This window comes from Phocoena sinus, chromosome 1 (assembly GCF_008692025.1).
Source record: "Phocoena sinus isolate mPhoSin1 chromosome 1, mPhoSin1.pri, whole genome shotgun sequence".
Classification (NCBI taxonomy): domain Eukaryota; kingdom Metazoa; phylum Chordata; class Mammalia; order Artiodactyla; family Phocoenidae; genus Phocoena; species Phocoena sinus.
Genome location: NC_045763.1, coordinates 164,890,486 through 164,913,457, shown reverse-complemented (window position 1 = coordinate 164,913,457; position 22,972 = coordinate 164,890,486). Strand labels below are relative to the sequence as shown.

At 46.3% G+C, this 22,972-nt stretch overlaps 1 protein-coding gene across 1 annotated transcript in view; it reads right to left on the bottom strand.

Moving 5' to 3' along the window:
• Positions 1–22,972, bottom strand: part of TLR5 (toll like receptor 5) — a 56,052-nt gene that overhangs the window by 6,107 nt on the left and 26,973 nt on the right. Inside the window, exon 5 of the transcript XR_004352316.1 lies at positions 1,918–1,995. The gene's annotated coding sequence lies outside the window, so the exon portion shown is untranslated. The remainder of the gene's footprint in view (positions 1–1,917; positions 1,996–22,972) is intronic.

Here is a 22,972-nt window from a genome sequence, read left to right as displayed (position 1 = left end):
GGGCCTGGAGGGAAGGTGGCCTGACCCTGACCCTCACACAGCACTGGCCTGGCCGACCCTCTGAGGTCTCTGGCCTTAGGGGTTCCAATGGTCTCACTGGCCTCTGCTCTTGGCTTAATGCCAAGCGGTGACCTGCCCTTGAACTCTGGGAGGAAAGGAACACTGTTCCTGGGTCACACAGGCCCTTCTTCTGCAAGAAAAGGGAAGAAAATTCTCCCTCATTAGTAGCCAAGGGTTAGGGCCGAAGCGGTTACCTAAAATGTAAAAGATGTGATTTGGGGTCTATCAGCTTTAATCCCCTCCTTTGCATTACCTCATTGATGGTTCTTTCCTTTCAATAGCCTAGAACTCTTGACAAAAATATCAAAGGTCCGAGGAAACGTGTATGGATCAGATTTTCTAGAATATTCCCAGGTCCTTCTCTGCCTGCACTTGTGCCGCCCACTGCAAGTTCTGCAGCAAGGGGGTTGGCCAGCTCTTCTCATGAGCTGGCATTTCACATGGAAGGATGATCACTCAGTTGTTTCGAAATCAGCGTGAATGTCACACAGGGGCCAATTCTGGGATCACCCTTCAAAGCTGCTGTGTGTAGTGTATGTGGTGAGTATGTGCATGTGTGTGTGGGGTGTGTGTGTTCTGTGTGTGGTATGTGGTGTGTGTATCGTGTGTACTTGGTGTATGGCATGTGTGTGCATAGTGTGTACATGTGGGGTATGTGTTTACATGGTATGCGTATGTGTGTATGTGTTTATGTGGTGTGTGTGTGCGGTGTAGTGCGGGTCCCCCCTTGAGTGTGGAGGAATTCCAGGAGGAATGTAGGTGGAGGAGGTGAGCTGATTTCCCAGCCAGAAGGCTCCATCTGTGAAGACTGGTGTTTCGTTTTTGTCTGTTTTTGTTTGCTTTTTGTGACCTTGAGACTCACAGAGGTTTTCCTCCCTGAAGCGAGTGTCTGTGGATGTCGCGTGGGTCTGGCTTCTGGAGGAGGACAGATGGCAGGACGGTGGGCTCAGACCCTTGGGTGCTGGCCTGTGTGGATTCCAGCAGCCGGGCTCTCAGCACTTTGCCACTTCTGACGTCACATGGCAGGGACAGGCTAGATGCCTTTGAGTCAACTGCTTGAAAGGCTCTAGAAGGCATTGGAGCGTTAGAAGAAGGCCAGGCCTCGAGTTTAAGCTTTAGCCTCTTGGCTTCTTCTCTCCAAGGAAGGGCTCTGGGGGAACCGTGGGCTGAGGATGGCTCAGGGCTATGGTCCTGCAGCGCCACCTGGGGGCTATGAGGAGAATGGCCACCGGAGGATGAGCCAGAGGGACGCTCCGCGGTGGGTGGCCAGGGGCTCCTCTCTGGCACTGACCCCAGAGGAGACTCCCCAGTCTCTTGGGAGACCCTGGGCATTTGCTTCCTGCTTCCATCAGTAGACAGAAAAAAACTTTCCCTGAAAGCCCTGGCTTCTGTGGGATTGCCTTGCTGGGGAATCCCAGAGCGACCAGAAGACCCCATTCCCCACCCTTCCTGCCCCACTTTTTGTCAGAATACCTGTTCTATTAAGAGGTAACAATTACTTAAAGACCCTTAGGAGATTCAAACTGGGGAGACAGTGGAGTCCGCCAGGCCATTTTATAGATGAGGAAACTGAAGTTCAGAAAGGCTGTCTCCTGACTCCCAGCCCCGAGCCCCTCCCGTTCCCCGTCCTGCAGCGTATGGTCCACCCGCCGTGCGGAGCGGGCCGTCGGACCCCAGCAGAGGGGCTCAGGGGACACACGGAACAGAACAGAGAGGACCTATGACGATCTGAAGGGAGGGAGGCTGACCAGAGAATAAGGCCAAGGTAAGCACGGAGCTGAACGTCTCAGAACGGGAGCTGCGGGCACGAGGTGGACAGAGTGACCCTGGGGGGCGGCACAGAGGCAGCACACTTACCGTGAAGATATCCAGAGTGAACCCTGGGTTCTAGAGAGCTGTGGCTCTGGAGAACCTGGATGCAGCTGCATGCAACCTCTGTGGAACAAAGGAGGAATGAATATTGCAATAAATTTCACATCTGAGTTCCACAGCCCAGCCCCCTTCTCCTTTGGCCTGGCCTGGCCGCCTTGCTCTCTGATGCTCGTCATCACCAACCCTCCCCCAGAGTCAGGCCACTGGCCTCCCTGGATGCTCTGTCCCCAGGCATTGGCTTTTGCTGGGTCCCCTTGCCGGGATGCCTGCTTTACTCCTCTCCTCTGCAGCAGGGTGAGCTGAAGCCCCACTCAGCCAGGGGCTCCTGGAGAGGTGGAGTAATTCGCCAGGGTTGCTGTAACAAAGTATGGCAGGCGGCGTGGGTGGGGAGGGGCTTAAACAACAGGAATGTATCATCTCAGGGTTCTGGAGGCTGGAAGGCCAGGATTGAGGTGTCAGCAGGGTTGGTTCCTTCTGAGGGCTGGGAGGGAGCATCTGCTGCAGGCCTCTCTCCTTGGCTTGCAGATGCCATATTCTCCATTCTCTCCACATGGCATTCTTCCCATATTCCTGCCTGTCTCCAAATTTCCCCTTTTTATAAGGACACCAGTCATATTGGATTAGGACCCACCCTAACGACCTTGTTTTAACCTGATTGCCTTTCTAAAGACCCTCTCTCCAAATAAGGTCACATTCTGAGGAATTGGGCTTGAGGACCTCAACATACGAATTTTGCAGGGGACACAGTTCAGCCCGTAACAGTATGTAGTTCTGGTCAGACAGTCACTGGGCTCTTCCTCGTGCTAAAGCATCTGAAAGCTGAAGGGAATGGATTTCTGAATGGAAATTCTGAGCTGGAAGATGGCTTGGAAGCTCGGAGAGCAGGGAGGAGGAGATTTGGGGGGGATGTAAAGGATGGATGAGGCAGCTCCAGTAGTAACAGAAACCCTGACAAAGATCAGAGCCCTGTGGAAAGAAACAGTTTGGGGGAAGGTTTTGCTCTTTGAGTGTGAGATAAACTTCTCTTCCATCTCCTTTGGAAAACTTTAGCAAGTGTTACCTTATTTATCCCTAGATTGGAGTTCCATTTGTGTTGGGGATGCAGTGTGAGGACACCCAGATTGGTTCAAGGGCAAAGGCAAGCACTGCTGAGCAGCCCAGGGAGAGCCCCCATAAATCTAGATCCTACTTATTCTCAGACCAGTTCACGGCCCTCTTCCCTGCACAGCTGAGCTGCCTTTGTTGCAGCCAAAACACCCACATTACAGCAAACGGATCATCCACACCGTTTCCACCACGACCATGCCACTAGCTGTTAGCCTTACTTCCTGGCTGGTTCTTGTGCACATGTCCAGATGCAAACATGAGTCAGTTCTGTTTCTCCCTCACCCCACCCCAGGGTGCTTAATATATGCCCTGCACACAGCAGGTGCTCAAAGCATGCTTCTATAAACTGTAGACCTCTGGAAGGCCGACCCACCTCATGCCCCTTTATACCAGCATTAATGCAGCGCCGGGTGCATGCACACCCCCGGCTCCCCAGATGCAGGCCCAGTGCCTAGAATGTTGGGAAGAGTGATCCTCACAGTTTGGGAGCAGCTTCCCCCGAGGTCTTCTTCAGCTTTCTCCCTTCTCACCAATGTTGGCAGGGTTTGGAAGTTACTAGAAGATCCCTGTGTTTACGAGGGTCTGTGGCTGCCGCTCCCTTTGATCTCAGGCCCGCCCTCAGGCAAAGGAGCCAGAGAAGCGTTTGGCACCCCAGGCAGATCTAAACCAGGCTCGGAGGGGCCGTTTGCTTCAGGCGCCAAAGCGATGGAATTTGCCTGATAGTCTCCCAGAATCCCTTCCCACTTAATAAATTCTGTTTGAAAGGAATGATAATGGTTTCAGGGACAACGTGTTCGAGATGGATTGGAACAGTCAGGAGAACAACTGGTTCAAGGCCGCCAGACCCGCTGACACAGGCTTTGCTTCGGGCCGCGTGGGAGGACATATGGGCTGTCTAGACTCTCGGCAGGTACAAATCTGGAGCTGGAGCAGGGCCGCGTTGTGAGCGGAGGGGTGTGCAAGGACAGCTGGAGCCAGAGGATAGCACGAGGGCAGGAAGGGTGGTGGGGGAAGGGTGGGGGGCCCTCTTTGATGCTGTTCCAGCAAATCAAGTCTTTTTTTTTTTTTTAAGAAGATGTTGAGGGTAGGAATTTATTAATTAATTTATTTATTTTTGCTGTGTTGCGTCTTCGTTTCTGTGCGAGGGCTTTCCCTAGTTGTGGCAAGCGGGGGCCACTCTTCATTGCGGTGCGCGGGCCTCTCACTATCGCGGCCTCTCTTGTTGCGGAGCACAGGCTCCAGACGTGCAGGCTCAGTAGTTGTGGCTCATGGGACTAGTTGCTCCGCGGCATGTGGGATCCTCCCAGACCAGGTCTCGAACCCGTGTTCCCTGCATTAGCAGGCAGATTCTCAACCACTGCACCTCCAGGGAAGCCCCCAAGTCTTTTTTTTTTTTTTTTTTTTTGCGGTACGCGGGCCTCTCACTGTTGTGGCCTCTCCCGTTGTGGAGCACAGGCTCTGGACGCGCAGGCTCAGCGGCCATGGCTCACAGGCCCAGCCACTCCGCGGCATGTGGGATCTTCCCGGACCGGGGCACGAACCCGTGTCCCCTGCATCGGCAGGTGGACTCTCAACCATTGCACCACCAGGGAAGCCCAGTCTTTTTTTTTTTAATATATTTTATTTTTTTATCTGGCCTCGCCGGGTCTTAGTTGTGGCATGTGGGATCTTTAGTTGCGGGGTGCGGGATATTTAGTTGTGGCGTGCGGGATATTTAGTTGTGGCATGCGAACTCTTAGTTGCGGCATGAGGGATCTAGTTTCCTGACCAGTGATTGAACCCTGACCCCCTGCATGGGGAGGGCAGAGTCATAGCCACTGGACCACCAGGGAAGTCCCTGCAAATCCGGTCTTGAGAGCCCCTGGTTGCCGGTCAGCGGTGCTGCCAGTAGGCCAATCACGGGCCAGTGACAGTGATTGCCGCCTCTGCTGCTTGGGAGACTGGGCACTGCTGAGGGCTCTGGGCTGCCCCTATTCAAACCAGGAGGCAGAGAGCCCTGCTATGGGCTTGCTGGGAGAGGGATACTGCTCTCAGCACATTCCCATCATTGGGAAGGTATGAATACCCATGCAGTGTGTTTTACACATTGTTTTCATGTACCGTGGAGCAATAATAAAAATAAACTAACATTTTGACAGTACTTTTCTGCTTACAAATTCTTTTGTGTACTTATTCGTTGATCTCTAACTCTGGGAGAGGGATCTGCTCCAGGAACCATCGGGAAACGTATGGGAGCCAAGGAGTATATTTTAGAGAAAGCAGGCATCATCATCACCATTGTCATTTCCATTTCACAGATGGGAACACTGAGGCTCAAAGAACCTGGGGCTCCCTGAAGAGCAAGAAGTAAAGAGCAGAGGCAGAACGTGTAGCTCTGGGGCTTCTGCTCCTGTTACTCCTACATTCAGCTGTTTATTGAACACGTACTATGTACCAGGCCTCACAACGGCCCTGCAGAAAAAAACCTGAGTCTTGGAGAGTCCAAGTCATTATTAGAGCTGGGCTTTGAACCTCGGTCCTCTGATCCCAAACCCCACGTTCCATGTGCTTCCTGGTCTTTCCTTTCCTCGGGGTGTAGCTTATTCCAACCCTACACATAAGGGGAGAGAGGAAGCTCCTCCAGCCCCAGGTTGGGTAGGACTAGGACATCCCTTACAGACTGACCCGGTGAAGTCTGACTTTTCCTTGTTAGTGTGCTGTCCTCACAGTTTGTCCTTGGATGTAGCCGAGCCATTTTTTAATAGGCGATCCACTGTGTTTGAATTTTTAGGCACACTTTGGGGGAATCAAATCTACTGGCCTCCTTACTCTTTTCATGAGCTCAATAGTCAGCCTCCCAGTGCCTGGGGTTTACTGTTTGTGCCTTCAAATGCAGGTTTCAAATATCCACATCGATCCAGAAAAACTCTTGCCATTGTCTCCAGAGTCAGCTAAGGTGTGTGCCGGAGCTTAGGTCTTTGAAGACAGGCTTCGGAGTTTGTCACTTTCCCATGGTGCTGGGTGATAAATGTTGCTTTGCTTTTTTCTCTTTCATCTTTTTTTCAGGCTTGTTCTTAATGAAAAGAAATGGCAGTTGGCAACGTCCCTGAAGCTTTTTAGTGGGGCTCCCGTAATGAGGTTTGCTGAAATTCTGGGTAGGAAATGTTTCCTCTGTAGGCTCAGATGCGGGATTTAAAATTTTGTGATGTCTGTGGCCTTTTTCCTTTGAGCCAGCTGGGTTTGCCTCTTCAAAGATGTCATCCCCAGCCTTGCCAAGCTTGGAGTTTACTAATGCCCCACTGTTAGTGAGGTACCTGAGGGTAAAAATAGGTCAGTGCTTTTTCTTCCCTCTATTTTAAAGAAGAAAGTGTGTGTGTGTGTGTGTGTGTGTGTGTGCGTGCATGTGTATTTTCCAACATCCCATCTGTCAAAAACAGTTGAAGAAATTTTAGCTCACTTTCTCCCCCAAAAGCTTCACTCCAGGACTGAATCAGATTGTGGAACACTTCAAGGAAAAAAATTTCCATGAAAGTTAGCTGCAATTAACGAAGAGGGAGCTGCGGAGTGGGGGTAAAAGAATTCCTCAGTGTTGGCTGTAACGTCAATTTTGCTGCTGTCTGACAAACACATATAAAACACGTAACAGATCCATGGCCTGTTCCCCTCCACATCCAGATTATTATGAGAAGTGAACACTTCTTTCCATTACGAATTTGCATGGCTTCATTTTCTCAGCTGAAACTTTCAACAAGATGAAATTATACACACAGGCGCACGTGATAGTCTTTGAAAATACTGATGAAGAACGTTTCTTAAAAATACATAAATCGGGCTTCCCTGGTGGCGCAGTGGTTGGGGGTCTGCCTGCCGATGCGGGGGACGCGGGTTCGTGCCCCGGTCCGGGAAGATCCCACATGCCGCGGAGCGGCTGGGCCCGTGAGCCATGGCCGCTGAGCCTGTGCGTCCGGAGCCTGCGCGTCCGGAGCCTGTGCTCCGCAGCGGGAGAGGCCACGGCGGTGAGAGGCCCGCGTGCCGCAAAAAAAAAAAAAAAAAAAAAAAAAAAAAAATACATAAATCAAGGAGTCAGTTCAGCCATGAATAAACTTGCTGTGTGCTAAAACGGATGGGTTAGAAGCCTAAATGCAAAACGGCTTAAATGCTTTTTACTGACACAGGGAAGGAGTCAGCTCTGTGAAGACTGTGAGTTTTATCCTATTTGTATCTGATTTCTGTTTCTTCCAAGTTCAAAAGTATCCTTATGGCCTTATCTGTAAGTACAGCCATGGACACTTGCATAGAGGTTTATTAGTTTGCCTGGTCCTTCCCCTCTCCCCCAATTTACTCCCCCCCCAGGCCCCCCTCCCTCTCCCTCCCCTCCGCCTACCTCCCCCCTGACCATTTTCTTCCCCACCTCCAACCACGGGCCTCCTATTTCTCCTGGGTCCTCAGCGCTCCCTCCCCTACTGGGTCTTCTTTCCATGAGCATGTCAACACCCTCAAGGCTCTTCCATCTTAAAACTGAACAAAAACCTTCTCTTTGCCACATCTCCCTCCAAAACACCCTACATATTTTCTGCCCTTCACAGCCAAGTTGCTTGCTAGAGCGATCTACACTCTCTCACCCGCTAGTCATTCCCCAAACAACTGCTGTGTGGTTTCCTGACACTGCTCTGAGTTATCAGTGACATCTACATAGCCACAGCCAGGCCTCCTCTTATGGGATTTTTAAAAAATTGAAGTATAGTTGATTTACAGTCTTTTAGGTGTACAGCAAAGTGATTCTCATATATATATATATATATATATATATATGAACTTTTTATATATTCTTTTTCAGCTTGTTTCCATTATAAGTTATTATAAGATATTGACTATAGTTCCCTGTGCTATACAGTAGGTCCTTGTTGTTTGTTTATTTTATTATGAGATTTTCATGTAGCATTTGACAATGACCATCCAACCATCCATCTGCCCATCCACTCATCCATCTGTCCATCCACCCACCTACCTACACATCCACTGAACTACCTAGCCAGCCAGCCAGCCACCCAATCACCTATTCATCCATCCATCCACCCACTTACACATCCATTCACCCCTCCATTCATCCTTTCATCCATCTACCCACCTACCTACACATCCACTCATCCATGTATCCATACATCCATCCACCTACCTACACATCCATGCATCCATTCATCCTTCCATCCACCTACCTACACATCCATCCATCCACCACACAGTTGCCTGATGTGTCTCCACTTTTAGAACCAGCCCCCTGGCTTCCATGCTACTGCTCTTCCCTGGTCTATTCCCACCTACTCCTTGGTCCTCTCTCCCGGCATCTCTTCTACTTGCCCCTTAAATATCAGTGTTATCCACGGCCCTGTCCTTGACCCTGGGGTCGCTCACTGTCCACACTCTTCCACTCTTTGCTTCAACTTCTCCTTTGGTACTGATGATGCCCAAAGTTGTATCTGCACCTTAGGTCTCTTCCTTAAGCTCCAGAAACCCCCTGGATCCCTCCAGTGTCAGGTCCTCTGATTCTAAGTTATCTTATCCACAGCCCACTCTTCACTCTGTGATCAGAGAATGGCTCCAGAATCCTGGGGGTCATCTTGACTCCTCTTCTGCTTTGGTCAAGTTCAAATCCCTCCCATCAGGGCAAATCCCATCCGCTTAATGGCTCCTTTGTGCCTTCAGAGAAGGGGGCCCAGCACTAACCGAGAGAGCCTCAGCTCAACCTCCAATCCACGAGCCTCAACCTGCCTGCTTCTCACTGACCCCAGCGGCAGCCCCTTGGTGTTGAAATAATAACAGTGAACACGTAATGAGTGCCTGCTGTGTACCAGGTGCTCACGGTACACTTGTACCGTGTACAAGCGTACTGTGAGCTCAGAGCTAGAATTATCCCAATTTTACAGATGGGAAAACTGAGGCCCAAAGCGGTTTTTGTTGGGCCCTTCACGTGGACGGTCTCTTAGACAACCCAGCCTGTGTGGCTGTCCCTCTTGCTTCACTCCACAATCCCAGAGCAGCCGCCGACCTCCAGCTCAGGTCAAAGTTCTGGGGTCCCACTTGCTGGGACCTCATTTCCTCTGCCCTCATTCCTGAGTTCCTACAAATTTTTTTTTTAATTTCAATTTTTTAAAAGTCTATGAACTAAAATCCTATGTCCTCAGGTTGTGCCCTTCCACCCCTTTTCCTTACTGCAGCAGGACTATTTCTTCAAAATACTAGTCTAGTCATGTCCCTTCTTGTTTAAAAGCCTTCAGGGACACGACTTTGTTCTCAAGACAAAGTCTGAACTCTGCGCTGGGAGTGGGTCATGGCAGTTTCTTTATATATATATATATAACTGAATCACTTTGCTGTACACCTGAAACTAACACAACACTGTAACTCAACTATATTTCAATGAAAGTTAAAGAAATAATAATTTTTTAAAAGACCTCTGTCACCACGGGTGGTGCTGAATGGGAGGATGTGTGTGGGCTCAACCACAAGGGAATACTTTGTACTACTGCATCTCAATTCCAAAACACATTTTTTTCACACTTAACACTGAGCAATCAGGATGCATAATACACTCAATTGCCATTATTTAAATGGAAGTTTTAAAAATTGTCTTAGTGATACATCAAATAGAGGAGTATCTTATAATCAGTGACATCTTAGATACGACACATTATTTCACTTTTGTTTTTATAACCAACTTGGAAATCCATTGAACAAGATGTCTGTTGGCCAAATACATTGTCATCTGCTTCACGGAAATAATGATAAATCTGCCAACGAAGCAAGTCCTTTGTCAGCTGAGGTTATGACTCATGTATTGTCGACGCCCTGAAACTTTGGGTCTGTTCTGACCCTTGGGAGGAGCCTAAGAGCTTCTTGTGTAGACGGTGACCCTGGTGATGGCAATCCTATCCCTAGGGGTCTGGGGATGCTTAGATTCTATTGCTGCTCTTTCTATTACTGTGTTTTCCTGAGAGCTCAGGATTTGGGCAATAGTTTTTAACTTTACTGGGCAGCCACTAGGGCTCGTCCACATTAAATGTCATGGTGGTAGAGACTATGAAACAACTTAAGGAGGCCAGGCAAATAGTTCTTGCGTTCCGTCTACTATTTTCTTTAGGGGTATGTTGTATAAATGAGTTAAAGAGTGGCCCTTGTGTATATATATATATACATGCTGCAGTGAGTTTAGATATAGCCCAAATAAGTACTTTTTTACCCAATTAGGGCCTACCTGCTTTGCATAACCCATAAGTCATGAAATAGCACCCAGCCTCTGCTGTCCATAGATAAAGACAAACCCCAGGTCTATAAAAGACCCTAAACCGTGACTGCCCTTTGGAGCTCTCTGACCTAGAGACTCCGCACTACGTTGCTGGGTGACCTCACGTAGACATGTGATCCCCTCTTGATCCCCCTCTCCCCTGGGAGTGCCCTTGACCTCCCACCTTCTGGGTGGTGGCCCTGAGCCTCTGTCCCTGGAAGCTCTCCTGCTCTGAGGGACTCTCCCTTCCAGGTAACCTGTCCAAGTACCATCCAAATAAAGCTCGTTGTGTGTCACTGCCACCTCGTGGTCATGCCTTTTTCCTTCATCAGACCTGAAATCCTAGAATTCACACAAGGGGTAACCGTGTGAAGAGGCAGATACGTACATTCTAATTGTAAACATTGACCTGCCACGAGGCTTCCCTGGAGTCTGAGAGCAGGGCTGAAAACACCATTGAAAGGGCATTGTTTTTACCTAAAGACACAATATATGCAGGGGTGAATCATTACATATGCAGAAAATTTCAAGATTAAAAAAATGGCATCAACTCCCTTAATGCAAAGATAAACACATTTAAGGGCTGCCCTGGTGGCACAGTGGTTGAGAGTCCGCCTGCCGATGCAGGGGACGCGGGTTCGTGCCCTTGTCTGGGAAGATCCCACATGCCGCAGAGCGGCTGGGCCCGTGAGCCATGGCTGCTGAGCCTGTGCGTCGGGACCCTGTGCTCCACAACGGGAGAGGCCACAACAGTGAGAGGCCCGCATACAGCAAAAAATAAAAAATATATAAATAAACACATTAAAAAATTACAGAGCAGGGCTTCCCTGGTGGTGCAGTGGTTAGGAGTCCACACGGGTTCTATCCCTGGTCCAGGAAGATCCCACATGCCGCGGAGAAACTAAGCCCGTGCACCACAACTACTGAGCCTGCACTCTACAGTCCGCAAGCCGCAACTACTGAGCCCGCGTGCTGCAACTACTGAAGCCCATGCACCTAGAGCCTGTGCTCTGCAACAAGAGAAGCCACCGCAATGAGAAGCCACTGCAATGAGAAGCCTGTGCACTGCAACGAGGAGTAGCCCCTGCTCGCTGCAACTGGAGAAAGCCCGCATGCAGCAATGAAGACCCAATGTGGCCAAAAATATATAAATTAAATAAATAAATTTAAAAATATGTATTACAGAGCAGATGAGTGAGCACACTTGGCTGATTGGTTTGTTGCTGTCCTCTGTGGGCCTAAGGGCTGCCCCCTGGACCATCCCAAGGGAGCCAACTCAGCTCCATTCCCAGGAAGAGGGCACAGCTCTTCCCAGTAGCAGACACCGCCGACGGGTGAATGTCAATAGGCATCTCAGATGGGGATGAAGCTAGAGACCTAGTGATCATCACTAGAGATTGTTGCACTTGTAGTAGATGCCAAGTACTTGGATTATTGCAAGTAAGACTGATGAAACTCTGTTATTAGCCTTATAATACAAATGAGGGAACCTCAACTCCGAAGAGTTCATTGACTCGCCCAAAATCACAAATCTAATTGGTGAGACAATTGGGATTCAAAACCAGGTCAATCTGAGTCCACGAGTGAGAGGTTTGACCACCTCTCTCTGTTGCAGAAACTCAACCAGCCCAAGCATTTTGCAACAGTTCTGACAAAGGGCTGGATGAAGGATGGCAGTGATGGAGACAGGAGTTGTGTCTTCTCCTTCTGTCTCCCCCAAAGTTATGGGCAGAGGAAGGTGGGGGGAGGACTCAGGGGATGGGCAGACCCTGCAGACACCCTACATCCTGGAGTCAGACTTGGGTCCTGACCTACTACAAGGCGAGTGTGGTACAACAGGGCTCTGCCCACCTGAAGCCCAGTTCCACAGGCCCAAGAACCCTATCAGCCTTCCAGACCTCCTCGCTGGTCACCTACAGCACCTGGGCCAAGGGCTTCCCTATTCAAGCAAGAGTGATTCTCAAGTGACAAGGGATGAAATGGGATGCTGAGACATCAAGGGAGCAAAAGATTGACTACCAATTCCCTTTACCAGAAGTTCAGGAACAGGTGAAATTAATCTATGTTGATGGACATCATGCCTGGTTATCTGAGTTGGGGCAGAAATGGGTACTGGCAAAAAAAAAAAAAGTAAGCAGGCACTTTCCAGAGTGATGTAAATACTCTACATCTTGACTGAGGTAGTAATGACATGGGTATAGACAATTATTAAAATATATTGAATAAACCACAGGGACCTACTGTATAGCACAGGGGACTATATCTGATATCTTGTAATAACCTATAATGGAAAAGAATCTGAAAAAGAATATATATACGTATATATATGTATAACTGAATCACTTTGCTGTACACCTGAAACTAACATGACATTGTAAATCAACTATACTCCAATAAAAAAATAACTGAGTGGATAACCAAATATTATTAAAAATAAAAAAATACATTGAAGTATACACTTACGATCTGTCCATTTTATTGTATGTTAAAAAAAAAAACCAGCCCAGTGAATTTCCTTCTCAGATTTCCAGAGCAGTTGCCTAGACCTCCAAAGAGGTCAATTTCACTCCAAGGACAAGCAATAGAGCTTCCAGACTAGAGGAGTGGAAGGCAGATCCAAGGAACGAAGGACACCTGGATGGTCAACTTACACAATGTAGCCTTGTCTCTGTCACCCACAGAGTGTTAACGTGCATTTATTTTGTGCTAGAACTGTGCTACTTGTTTCTATGTACCGTTTAATCCTGGGGAAAAAAACACAACAACAAACCAAACCCTGAAGCTCCAAGCAGTGAAATGCCGCACAGCTAGGACTGTAACTCAGTCTTTGGATTCCAAGCTGAGGGCTTCCTGTGGTTGTCTCTGGGTGGGGAGTGGGACGACAGTAGGTGGGAACTCCTGCCCCAAGCTCATCTGAGGGCTGCAGGCTGAGGAAGCCTAGAGGCGGCGTCTTCTCCAGCCAGGGACGCCCACACCAGCTTTCCCTCCTTTGTTGGACACTAACCCTGAAAGTCTTCCCTAGAAGAAGCAGTGGTGAGTCCTGGCCCCCTCTCTAAAAAAGGCTCTCTTGTTTTCACATGGACCAGCGCGCAGAAACACTGCAAATCCTGCCAGGCTCATGAAGGCCTGGAAGACGCTGGCTCCACAACAGAGCTGCAGCTGGGGAAAGAGCTGGGAGCCCATAAATGGCCAAGGTCATTGGAAAAACCATGAAAGCGGCCTCAAGTGTTAGGCCCGGAGGGCTGCTTGAGCGGAAAACCCAGGTCGACGCAGCAGAAAACTGCCCGTTTCCAGTCCACCAAAGCACCTGCTTCCTGAAGGGGCTGGGTCCCCGAAGAGACACGATGTCATTGATTTTTATCACGTCTGAGTGAGGTGACCTTCCTGGGGAGGAGACAGGAAAACACGGGCCCGCAGAAGTGCAGGGTCTGTGCTGGGAAAAGAAACATAATTTGCGGCCTGTTGGAGCAGGTCCCCAAGTTTCAGGAATAAAGCCGCCTTGTCATACTTGCCTAGACCCATGGGGCCCGAGAGGGCCACAGAGCCTTAGCGAGTGCCTTCTGTGGAATTGTCTGGAAAATACAAATGTTTAATTTCTTAACAGGCCTGTCTAAATGGAAGTTATTGTGGCCATGGAGAAATAAAATATTTGAATGCTAAGCAAAATAGATGAAAAGTTTCTTTAATCTTAAGAAAAATAAAATTGAACAAGACCTTATATACATTGTGATGTGTATGTAATGTACATATGATATATATTCACCTGTACATGTGAATATCATGTATATTCACCTGTTGAAAGAATGTTGTTTTTCTTTGATGGTGCTTTAATTTTTAAATTCTGGCTAATTCTATTTTCTCTGTCTTCTGCCAAAGGCAGAAGTTATCATCTCCATTTTATACATGTATCAGTTGACTGTGTATTCTGTATACATCAAAGTATTATTAATGAAATGTCTGCACAGAGTTGAACATTAAATAATACCAAAGACTCATAATGAGAGGTTTGCAGCCCCATGTCTCACCCCAACCCCCTTTGATCTCCCTAAGCTCCGCCCCCACCCCAGCACAATCACCTGTGTTTTTCCTTTGGTTGAGGCTGAACAAGGAAACACACTTAGACCAGAGGCCAGCTATAATGAAGATAAGGTATTTAGGGTTTTGTTTTATTTTTTTTAATTGAAGAATAATACCATACAGAAAAGTGAACAAATCCGTTGCTACAGATAAAATGTATTGTCACAAAGTGGACACCCCCATATCATCACCCAAGTCAAGAAACGGAACATAACCAGCTTTGGGGACACCCTCCCCCCAACACTCCCCTCTCTTCTCCCCAAAGGTAAACATTACCCTCCCTATCATCATTCATGAGCTTCGCCTCCTTGAAATTCCTAAAAAATGGAACCACTCAGTATCTGACATAGTTATGTCTCACTTCTTTGACTTAACATTTTGTGAGATTCACTCATGTTGCTGCATGTAGCTTTAATTGGTTAATTGCCATTTCTGTGGCGTTTTCAGTGACCACAATTTACTTACGCATTTTATGGCTGGTGGATATGTGGGTTGTTTCCACTGTGGGCTACTACACAGAATGCTGCCATAACATTTTTGTCTTCCGTTGCATATGTGCATGGATTTCTATCTATGAGTAGAACTGCGGCATCATAGGACACACGTGCACCCAACTTTGGTAGATATCAATGGACTGTTTTTTAAAGTACACCAATTTACATTCTCACCAATAATATATGAGAGTTTCAAGCGCTCCACATCCTTGCCAGTACTTGATACTGTCAGTCATCTTGACTTTAGCCATTCTGGGGGGTGGTATGGCAGTGTGGTTTTAATTTGCACTTCCCTGATGACTAAAGGAGATTGAATATGTTTTCATTTGCTTTTGGACATTGGATATACTTCTGTGAAATTCTTAAGTCTCTTGTTCACTTTTCTTTTGTGTTGTCTTTTTCTTATTGATCTGTAGAGGGTTTTCACATCTTGGCTATGAGAATCCTTTTCAGATACATGTATCCTTCCATACTCTCATTTGCCTATTTGCTCATTGATGGTCCTTTTTGGTGAATAGGGTCTTAATCACATTAATTAATTAGTCTCTTGATTTCAATCGATCCACATCTTTCTCCTGTATCTTCACTCTGTTTACTGCCTTATAGTTCTCCAATGCCTTTAAGTAGATTTAAAACACAGTTTCTCCAGATTTTCTAGATGTCCCCTACGGAAGAATTGGGCAAAACTCCCTCAGGCAATCACCATGAATTTGTCTAGTTCTTTCCTCTGACATTTTCATATTTCCACATTCACACTCTGAGTGCAATTTCTTGATTTAACATTCTAGACACTTTATATTGATTTTATATTGTGGTAGGTGAGCATTTATCTATCCTACACTTGTACTCCACATCCTTCTATCCTCGCAATATAGTTATTTCCTAATTTCAAGCTCTCAGCCACATTTACTTTACATTATAGTAAGCTATCTAAATGGTATTCACCGCAGATTCATGGGGCCCGCAAGACAATTTCAGAGTGAGTTATATTTGAGATGATGAGTGAGAATCTCTTTGAAGCCTTCCGCAGCCCCAATCAATATTGTAAAATCGACAGGATAGTCTCAATTCCAGAGACAGCAGGCTCTCACCATTCTTACACCGAATACTTCCTTCTATTTAGGAGTGACCCCCGAAGGACAATGCTGTAGGAAATCGATCAATTTACTGAGGCCTGACTCTGAATTGCTGGGACCCCCCCCCCCAGTACCCACATCTCAAGGAGGCACTGCTAATCTTTTCTGTTGGCATACATGCCAACAGTGAGACTTGGAAAAATAGCCTCAAAAAGAATTCCAACTGCTGAGCCTGGTGATGGAAGAGAAGATGAATGTAAAGAATCTAAGAAAGTTTTGGGTCTTTGCCAGAAAAGAGGCGTTTTAGAATAAATTAGAGCGGCGTGTTGAATTCTCTGGTGGCTGGGATGTATGATGTGAACAGGTCCTGCCTCAGCTCTGTATGGAAATGTCCAAAGGTGCTTTTCCAACGTATTTCATTTGTGTTTAAGTAAGAGGATTAGAAAAGGCTGTGGGATAGACTCCTTTCAGAAGTCAAGAGTTACCTGTGTTGCAACTTACTGTTCCTATAAATACACGTGCACTTGTCATTTCACACGTCCTAGGTTTGGTTTGGAGAAAAGAGTCCAAGTGAAGGTCACCCAAAGCAAGGGTGATGCTGGATGTAGAGCTACCTGCCTCCGAGCCCCCCAGCTCCTTCCTCCGGGGTCCTGTCCTTACAGGAGGTTCTGATGGGGAGATTTCATCAGTGTCTGCACTGCCCACGCTCCTGCAGCTTGGGGAGAACCGTGGCTTTTGAGCAGGTCGGGCAGGAAAGATCACACTGAGATAAAGTGGCCTTGCTGCCCTCTTCTGAGTTTGTGACTGTAACTGTTACTGGCAGCAATACTTTGCTGTTGGTTTTTGTTTTACTGAATTTCTTAGTATGAGGAACTTCTTCACTCTGTTTTCCTTTCCTATCCCTCCATCTCTCCATCCCTCCATCCTACCCAATTCCTGGCTGCTAGTCGAGGAGCTCTACCCATGCCCCATCATTTGAAACAAAGGTCAGTAGGTTTCTTAGAGTTTGTGATCTCCTACCCCTTCAGCACCCATGTGGATGTCCAGCTCTCCTGGCCCCTGCCCTGCACGTCCCAGGAGCATCTAATAGTAGCAGCTTTGACACCAGGGAGACTTTGCAGTGTGCTTCATCCATTCACCAGACATTTATTAAGCATACGCTATCGCCCAGGCAGCATACTGGGCTCAAGATACAAAGGTGACAAGATGAGGTCCCTGCCATCAGGGGTCACAGTCTAGGTAGACTCTGCATACCCATACACACTTTGGTACAACACAACGTTATATATCAGTGGCAGAAATCTGTGAGGTCACAAGGAATGAGCAGTGGTGCTAGGAAATTCACCAGGCAGACATGGGGTGGGGGGTGGCTATGGAAAAAAGGAATCCCAGGGGGAGGAAGCAGCATGGACAAGTGTAGATGGGGAAGTCTCACGTGGTCTGGAAACCATATGTGATCTGTTATGGCCAGTGAGGGTGGGACACGGAAAAAAGGACCTTTTCTCACGGAGCTTATAGTCCAGAGGGGTGGGTGGCCAGACAGGCTCACAACTCTCAGAGAAAGCAGGAAGTAGTAAGAGCTTGCTTTAAAAGAATGGATACAGCGCCAAAAGTTTGCACAAAACGGAGACAGGATTTGGGTTGGAGGCATCCGAGGAGGCTTGGCGGGCTGGATTTTGAAGAGCATGTAGCATGGACTGCAGTGATGGGAGAACATTCCAGAAGGAAAGGACAGAGTGGGTGTGTCTGTGTGAGCATAAGAACAAGGCTAATGGGTGCAAGCGTTGTTCAAAGAATAAAGAACAATGGCCGCAGGACAGGCTCAGTCTTATGGATCAGAGGGGCCCCAAGAAGTTGGGATGACAACAGGTAGTGTGTGTGTGTGTGTGTGTGTGTGTGTGTGTGTGTGTGTGTGTGTGCTGGAGTTAGGATGGGGGGCGGGCACAGCGAGGGAAGTGAGTGACATGTGAAATACTGAGTCCCAAGCTGGATTGGATTTGGAGGAAGCTGTTTGGGAAGCCGGGGGTAACTTTGGCACACCTTCCTTGGTTTCAATTTTCTTAATTCTTTTACAGAAATACATTTCTATATTAAAATAAACATGAAAAAATACAAAATATATATAGGTTTCTTTTAAGATAAAAAAATACAACTTCTAAGAAATCACGACTGCCTCCAGAAGCCCGCTGGGTGTGGGTTCCCTCTCATGGCCATTAGGGTGACTAAGGAAAAGATCGGAAATGTACAGGGAGCGGAGTCAAGATGGCGGACGAAGAGGACGTGGAATTCACGTCTCCGCACAACTAGGGCACCTATCAGGCACCGGTGGGGGACCATGGACACCTAAGGGGACGGGAGGAACCCCCAGTGACCAGGTAGGATGTGGGGTGTGGGGGCAGTGAAGGGAGAGAGAAGTAGTGGAGGCCAGACAGGACGGGTGGCCCTGAGGGGCGGCTGGGGGAGGGGAAGGGATTCCACACCCGAAGGGGGAAATTGGGGGACCATTGGGAGGGCAGAGGAGCAAAAGGGAGGTTTCCCCTGACCACTTGGACCCCCAGGAACCTGCTGAGATTCTGGGCCTGATCCTCTGCCCACCGAGGCCCCCTCCAGCCATGCGGGTCCTGAGGGAGTGGGAGGCAGGGAAGGGGGAGCAAAAGTAAAGGCCGGACCTCCAGAACCAGAATGGCTGGGGGAGGGAAGACGTCCCTACACCCAGAGGACTCACCCACGGTTAGGGGTCCAGTGGTGATGGGGGAGACCCATGGGGAGACCGTGTGGGAGGCATGCAGGAACGGAAGGGAAAGTGTGGCAGTGCTGTCCACTTGGACACCGGGGAGCCTGTTGGGTTCTAGGGCCAATCCTCTGCTCTCGGAGCCTCCCTCCTCCTGTGCAGGGCCCAAACCCCACCCTTACACTCCAACCCAGGGCCCCACCTCTACATTTGGAGACCCCCTCTGAGACCCCCTCCAACGTACTGGGCCTAAACCCCACCCACACACCCTCACCCAGGGCCCTACATCCAAACTCCGAAACTCCACACTCCAGAGGCCCTCCTTTCCACACACTGCCTCTCCCGTCCCGGGCAGGCCCTAAGCAGAGGCCCTGCCCCATGCTTGAAGGTTGCCCCACCTAGGTCCCACCCCCAAGGCCTTTTCTGGCTGTATAGGTCTTGAGCCTAGACCCCACCCCACACTCAAGCATCATGCCCCCCCACCCGCCTAGGTCTCGCCCCACTCTAAACCCTGCCCCTGCCTAAGTTCCACCCTGCCTAAGCTCTGCCCCCATAGCCAAGGCTTTTTTTTGTTTGTGTTTTTTCCTCTTTTAGATTGGGGTTCTGTTTTAGCTTGTTGATTCATTGCTGTTGATTCTTTTATATTTTTATTTTTCCCAATAAATCTTTTATTTTTCCATTTTATTTTATTCTTTTTACTTTGTTATTGTTCTCTCCTTTTGGCTTGTTCCCCCACTGCCCCCCCCTTTATTTTTTCCTTTTTCTGTTGTGGTTTTATTTTACCTTGTTTCAATTATAGTTTTATTTTTCCTAATATATTTTTGTCTTTCTAATTTTATTTTGTTTTTTATTCTTTGATATTGTACTGCTTCTACCTTTCTTTCTTTCTTTTTTTTTTAAACTGTGCCATGAAGCTTGCGGGATCTTGGATCCCAGGTCAGAGGTCAGGCGCCAGCTCCTATGGTGGGAGCTCCAAGTCCAAACCGCTGGACTAACAGAGAACCTCAGACCCCAAGGAATATCAATTGGAGTGAGGCTGCCCAGAGGTCCTCATCTCAGCACCGAGACCCAGCTCTATCCAACTGCCTGCAAACTCCAGTGCTGGACATCTCGGGTCAAACAACCAGTAAGACAGGAATATAGCACCACCCATAAAAACAAACGAACAACTAAGTAAATAAAATGAAACAACAAAAAAATATGTTATAGATGAAGGAGCAAGGTAAAAACCTACAAGACCAAATAAATGAAGATGAAATAGGCAACCTACCTGAAAAATAATTCAGAGTAATGATAGTAAAGATGATCCAAAATCTCGGAAACAGAAAGGAGAAAATACAAGAAACATTTAACAAGGATCTAGAAAAACTAGGAAGCAAGCAAACAGTGATGAACAACACAATTATTGAAATTAAAAATACTCTAGAAGGAATCAATAGCAGAATAACTGAAGCAGAAGAATGGATAAGTGAGCTGGAAGATAGAATGGTGGAAATAATTGCCAGGGAGCAGATAAAAGAAAGAAGAATGAAAAGAATTGAGGACAGTCTCAGACACCTCTGGGACAATGCTAAATGCACCAATATTCAAATTATAGGGGTCCCAGAAGAAGAAGAGAAAAAGAGAGGGACGGAGAAAATATTTGAAGAGATTAGAGTTGAAAACTTTCCTAATACAGGAAAGGAAATAGTCAAGTCCAGGAAACACAGAGAGTACCATATAGGATAAACCCAAAGAGAGACATGTCAGACACATGTTAATCAAACTATCAGAAATTAAACACAAAGAAAAAATATTAAAAGCAGCAAGGGAAAAATAACAATTAACATACAAGGGAATCCCCATAAGGTTAACAGATGATCTTTCAGCAAAAACTCTGCAAGCCAGAAGGGAGTGGCAGGACATATTTCAAGTGATGAAAAGGAAAAACCTACAACCAAGATTATTCTACCCAGCAAGGATCTCATTCAGATTCGATAGAAAAATTAAAACCTTTACAGACAAGCAAAAGCTAAGAGAATTCAGCACCACCAAACCAGCTTTATAACAAATGCTAAAGGAACTTCTCTCAGCAGGAAACACAAGAGAAGGAAAAGACCTACAATAACAAACCCAAAACAATTAAGAAAATGGTAATAGGAATATATATATCGATAATTACCTTAAATGTAAATGGATTAAATGCTCCAACCAAAAGACATAGGCTGGCTGAATGAATACAAAAACAAGACCCATATATATGCTGTCTACAAGAGACCCACTTCAGACCTAGGGACACATACAGACTGAAAGTGAGGGGATGGAAAAAGATATTCCATGAAAATGGAAATCAAAAGAAAGCTGGAGTAGCAATTCTCATCCCAGACAAAATAGACATTAAAATAAAGACTAGTACAAGAGACAAAGAAGGCCACTACATAATGATCAAGGGATCAATGCAAGAAGAAGATATAACAATTGTAAACATTTATATACCCAACATAGGAGTACCTCAGTACATAAGGCAAATGCTAACAGCCATAAAAGCGGAAATCAAAGTAACACAATCATAGTAGGGGACTTTAACACTCCACTTTCACCAATAGACAGATCATCCAAAATGAAAATAAATAAGGAAACATAACCTTTAAATGATACATTAAACAAGATGGACTTAATTGATATTTATACAACATTCCATCCAAAATCAACATAATACACTTTCTTCTCAAGTGCTCATGGAACATTCTCCAGGATAGATCATATCTTGGGTCACAAATCAAGCCTTGGTAAATTTAAGAAAATTGAAATCACATCAAGTATCTTTTCTGACCACAACGCTATGAGACTAGATATCAATTACAGGGGAAAATCTGTAAAAAATACAAACACGTGGAGGCTAAACAATACACTACTTAATAACCAAGAGATCACTGAAGAAATCAAAGAGGAAATCAAAAAATACCTAGAGACAAATGACAACGAAAACATGATGATCCAAAACCTATGGGATGCAGCAAAAGCAGTTCTAAGAGGGAAGTTTATAGCAATCCAAGCCTACCTTAAGAAACAAGAAACATCTCAAATAAACAACCTAACCTTACACCTAAAGCAATTAGAGAAAGAAGAACAAAAAATACCCAAAGTTAGCACAAGGAAAGAAATCATAAAGATCAAATCAGAAATAAATGAAAAAGAAATGAAGGAAACAATAGCAAAGATCAACAAAAGTAAAAGTTGGTTCTTTGAGAAGATAAACAAAATTGATAAACCATTAGCCAGACTCATCAAGAAAAAAAGGGAGAAGACTCAATAAAATTAGAAATGAAAAAGGAGAAGTAACAATTGACACTGCAGAAACACAAAGGATCATGAGAAATTACTACAAGTAACTATATGCCAATAAAATGGACAAACTGGAAGAATTGGACAAATTCTTAGAAAAGTACAACCTTCCGAGATTGAACCAGGAAGAAATAGAAAATATAAACAGACCAAACACAAGCACTGAAATTGAAACTGTGATTAAAAACCTTCTAACAAACAAAAGCCCAGGACCAGATGGCTTCACAGGAGAATTCTATCAAATATTTAGAGAAGAGCTAACACCTATCCTTCTCAAACTCTTCCAAAACATAGCAGAGGGAGGAACACTCCTAAACTCGTTCTACGAGGCCACCCATCACCCTGATACCAAAACCAGACAAAGATGTCACAAAGAAAGAAAACTACAGACCAATATCACTGATGAACATAGATGCAAAAATCCTCAACAAAATACTACCAAACAGAATCCAACAGCACATTAAAAGGACATACACCATGATCAAGTGGGGTTTATGCCAGGAATGCAAGGATTCTTCAATATATGCAAATCAATCAATGTGATACACCATATTAACAAATTAAAGATAAAAACCATATGATCATCTCAATAGATGCAGAAAAAGCTTTCGACAAAATTCAACACCCATTTATGATAAAAACCCTCCAGAAAGTAGGCATAGAGGGAACTTACCTCAACATAATAAAGGCCATATATGACAAACCCACAGCCAACATCGTCCTCAATGGTGAAAAACTGAAACCATTTCCACTAAGATCAGGAACAAGACAAGGTTGCCCATTCTCACCACTATTATTCAACATTGTTTTGGAAGTTTTAGCCACAGCAATCAGAGAAGAAAAAGAAATAAAAGGAATCCAAATTGGAAAAGAAGCTGTCACTGTTTGCAGATGACATGATACTATACAGAGAATCCTAAAAATGCCACCAGAAAACTACTAGAGCTAATCAATGAATTTAGTAAAGTAG